This window comes from Frieseomelitta varia, unplaced genomic scaffold (genome assembly GCF_011392965.1).
Source record: "Frieseomelitta varia isolate USP_RPSP 00005682 unplaced genomic scaffold, Fvar_1.2 scaffold_140, whole genome shotgun sequence".
NCBI classification, from domain to species: domain Eukaryota; kingdom Metazoa; phylum Arthropoda; class Insecta; order Hymenoptera; family Apidae; genus Frieseomelitta; species Frieseomelitta varia.
This window is the reverse complement of record NW_025109084.1, coordinates 588,318-593,109: the sequence shown is the minus strand read 5'-3', so window position 1 is coordinate 593,109 and position 4,792 is coordinate 588,318. Positions and strand designations below refer to the sequence as shown.

Genomic DNA, 4,792 nt, shown 5'->3' with positions numbered 1-4,792 from the left:
TTTTTTTAAATTTGGACAATTTTAATCTTTTGCAGTTTTTTCTGATTTCGTTCTAGCTATATTGACAGTTTCGTACCAGCCGGTCTATGCTGATTTCGCCAACCGATGATCTATATAGTATCGGTTATATTCGTAGATTTATGAAGTAACAAGACACACTTATGTAGAGTAGATGATTATATTAAATAACATTTTAATGTTGAAAAGATATTCTTTTTTATTGTTCATAACTTACAATTTTTCATAGTATAATATATGAGTTGGTGTAAAACAGGCTTTGAATTTTATTTCAAAATTACAGTTGAGGAAGTACATAATTTTTTCAGTTGTTATCCTTACATTGTTGTTCGAAAAATTCCTATTTCTAGACTCAGTGCCCAAAAGACTTGTAAAAATCGGTGACGTTTGAAATTTTTATTATAAAATGGAATATGCAATTCTTTACTCTAGTGATCTTTTATATCATGAAGAGGCATTATTCCCATGTTAATTATTACACTCAAAGCTGCTTGCATTTCTGTTACGTTAACGTATACCATTTATGCCATATTGAATGTTTGGAAAGTTCATTAGAGTTAATTATTTTTTGGGCATAGAAATTAGTTTCTATGACCATCTGTAAAAATATAATTTGAAAAATTGTTGGGAAAATGATATTGTTAAAAACAAAATTGTCAGAAATTCTCCGACTTGATTCGTGAGTGTGCGACTTTAGACGGTTTCTCGTTTGAATTATAAATATTACTCCGTTCGCATTAATCGCGATGTTCAGTAAGTTCATAATATTCTAATTATATTTTACGACTCGCATTATGATTGTTATTGTATCATCACAATTGCGAGCGGTTCTTACAAATTCAATCGTATTTCTGAAATATTGTTATTATAGTATGATAACGTGTTTGTTAATTGATTACATTGCGTGCTAGCGATTACAAGCGACGTAACTAGCGAGATCTAACGATTTCAATGGTGCAACGTTCAGTTCCCGGGAAACTACAATAATTGCATAAATATTTACGAAGCGAACAATTAACCGCTTAACAATATTCAGTCGCAATCGAGTCATTTTCAAGCGTATTTGCATTTCTATTAAAAATGAAAAGAAACCGGTACGTTCCTCTTGCCGTTGCGTTTTCCATACTGAAACGTAATCTGGATGATTTCTGAGCTTGTCAGGCACTAAAAGCACGTTAAGATTTTTCGTTTTATTTACCGCGCTGGTAACCTTGTTTGCCGGTCGCTTTAAAAGTAGCAATTCCCGGCGTCCGTGAAGCCCACGTCAGATAGGGAGAATAAAAGAACTACGGGGATGGAAAAAGTCGCTCGCCGTGAGAATCAAGTAATTCTTTATGTATGCTTCGCTATAGGTGGGCTATCTCAGGTATCCTCGCTGGTCGTGCTAACAAACCCCGGGTTCTCCCCGGGAAATGTACGCGCGAAATATTTACCTCGAGAAGGAATATTATTCGCGGGACATGAGGTTTCGAAACGCGGCCATTTTACCTCCGCAGAAACTCCTTCGAGTCGAAACGACGCGAAGAATATTCGAAATGTTCGACTCGCCTCGCCTGCCTTTTTTTTTTTTTTCGTGCGTTTCAAACGCGATTCGGTCAATTTTTCAAGTAACTTGAAATTTATCCTCGTAAATCAGTATTTTTCACGCGGCTTCCTCGCCTGATTTTTCATATCTAAATACAGATTCGCAATTCACCGGGAATATTTTTTACCGAATCTATTCATCAGTCGGAATCACGCGGTGAGAGGGGGAATATCGTAATTAGTGACGGTCGAGCAGTGAGAGCGAATCAAATTCCAAACGAATAATAATTTCGATAACGATTTCAATTTAGATACGCGGCGGCCGGGGAAAATTACGATCGCTAACCGATCGAGAGCGCCTGCTTCCTCCGGGGGTGAGATCAGCCGATGAAGGCAATCGTTTTCGAGAAGAGAGAATGTAATATCGCGGGAGAAGGTATTTTTCACGTGATGAAAAAAAAAAAAAAAATGAAAGACACATCGCTGAAAGTTGAAACGCGGTGAAACGGCCGATCTCGCTCAATCGAACGAGCTCGTTGTTTAACCGAACACGCCAGTAAAACGCCTAAATGAGATTCTCTTGCCTCTCTTCGCCGCGGCGCGCACGCGCGATTTTCCAGCTTTGTTGTTCCCCGTATACATATATCTTCTCGCGGCTCGTGTGCCGTCTCTCCTTCTTTTCTTTTTTTAAATCTCTTCTCTCGTTTTTTAGGCCGTTCTTCCCTCTTCACCTGTGGCGGCTCTCGTTGTTGCTCGAACTGCAAGCTTCTATTAATTTATTTCTTCATTATTACACGCTGGCTGGCACGGCCGATCTCCCGATTTTCCGTAAAAGGAGAAAGGAAACGAGAGAACCCAAGGGTTTCCCGGGTTTTATTTTCGCGCGAATTTACGCGTGGCTGCCCCGGCGTTCCGGTTAAACGGTCTTAGAAACATATTTCCCGCATTTATGGAGAGCGATATTTATTAAGAGCATGTATCACCGAAGGGACGAGAAGAGAGACCGCCTGGCCGCGTTAAAAATAAAACCGGGCCGCGTTACACCGCTCGCCGGCTACCGGATTAACGTATTAGTGGCCAATAACTGTAATTTATTTTTCACTAAATTGTCCGACGTATTTAATCTCTTTTCCTGCCCCGGAAATTAATCTCGAACGGATGCTGCCACGCCAGTGTGCGTGTGCTTGTTTCTTTTTTCCTCTACTTTTTATCAGCACGCATTCAGCGGTAATTTAAACACGCGCGCGTACGTGTAATCCTCCGCGCATTAATTCCACGCGCGAGCGTTCTGACGAAAACGGGGAAATCCGTGCGACGACATCGTCTGCGAAACGATAAAAATTAATGACGAAAATGAAACTACCGTTTCTTCCTTTTTTCTCCGTTTTGCTCGCACGAGCAGCAACGAACGAGTACAATAATTTGCGGAGAGAAGTGAAGCGGATGTTGCACATACCGCGTGACAACGAACGCACAATGATCGATGTCACAGCCGAGCAACAAACTTAACGAATAAAAACGTACGAACGAATGGAAGCCGGAGCCACGAGAGACTTAGTTATCGCGGTAGGGAACAGAAAGGAGGAAAAGTTGAGAGGAGTGAATAAGAAGAGCGAGAAGGCAGAGAACTGCGCGACTACGAGTTGCAAAAGGCGTCGGCAAGAATTATAAAAGGGTTCGGCGTAAAAAGGCGGGGGTGGGGAGACGAAGACGGAGAGAAACGACGAGAAAGGGAAATGCATATTTTTATTCAGCGGGGGAATTTACAATTCAAGTACAAAAGATACAATAGACCATGATATTACCTTTTCCGGTAAAGAAAAGTTAGACCTGCTGAATGATCGTACAAAGAGCCGCTGCGTACACTGGCGAAACGTTACAATGGAACGCTTGTATGCCAGAGAGAATGCAACAATTTCTGCGTTTTGTTCGAAAATTGTGTCAACGTCGCGCGTAAAGTCCTTGATAATTTGCGCGCCATTTAACTTCCAATTGGTATCAATTTATTTCGCTTGGATTTCGCCAACGCGATTTATCGTTTAAACGATATCAGTATCTTCCTTTATTTCCAATCGTTAAAGGTACGTAACACTTATGGAATGCATGTACCCCAATCCAGTATCATACGCCCAAGAGCGATCCTACTTAAAGCTGCTCGTATGAATGTAATCCGAGAAATAAAGAATCAGTCTTTGAAACTTTGAACTTGCGTCTTCATTCTGTTCGACTACTTTATTATTTACCACGATTCGTCAGTTTACTTTTTTGGGGGATTCAACGAGACAAATCAGGAATTTCTAAACAATTTGTCCACTTGGAAAACTCCAATCTAGACGTCCCATGAATTTGGTCAGTCTCAAGCGCGACGTTATGATGAATCTTAATTTCGGAATCTTAACATTTTTCCATACATCCGCGCTACAACTCCTCAGAGTGTTTTATTACTCTTACCCCAAATGGTAATCCAAGACTCCATAAAAAGGAGGACTTTGTAGAAATCAGGAAAATGCAGTTTTCACAAATTTACAAGCATTCAAAGGACAGAAATCATAGTCAAATATTATATTCAATAATATTAAAGAAACATTGAGAACTCGGCAGCAATAGTTAATCAGTCATTTTTAAACATTTTTGATTCAAACAAGAATCTTGATTAACGCACTCGATCATAGTTATTCATTTTCCACACCAGTGGAAATGGTCCTTCGAACGCCAAGGGGATATACGCCGAGATGCACGATGATCAGACAGCAGTCATGTGACTGTCCTTAACACCGACGTTCCGAGACGAGAAATTCGAAGTGAAATAATGGGAGTAGGTGTGTAGCTGTTGGCTTGGTGTACCGTAATTCCCCGTGTAGCAACGTAATTGCCAGGAATGGAATGGGCGATCGTTCCGAGGAATTCGCAGATTGCGCATCTGCGGTTATAACGAGCTGGCGTAGACGCGCGCGTTATCATCCACCGGCTATCAATAATAGAAGGATCGCCTTGCACGTTCGCATCACCGACGTGACGAAACGAGCAATCTTGTCCGCGTAAACCAGCAGATTATCACCGAGGCGTCCTGCTTTCCAATGGAATATCGCCCCGCGTATTCAACGCCTCTAATTCGCCGGTTTCGATAAACCGTTGTCGCGTTGCTGCCTCGAATAACAACATTCTCGCCTCTCTCGTTCTCCATAATTCTCGATCGATTTCGTTCGTTTCCCTCGCTTTCTTTTTTTTTTTTTTTTTTTTTTTTTTTTTT

The 4,792-nt window shown here is 41.0% G+C and overlaps 1 protein-coding gene across 2 annotated transcripts in view; it reads left to right on the top strand.

Moving 5' to 3' along the window:
* Nucleotides 1-4,792, top strand: part of LOC122532395 (semaphorin-2A) — a 592,180-nt gene that overhangs the window by 141,831 nt on the left and 445,557 nt on the right. The window lies entirely within an intron of this gene.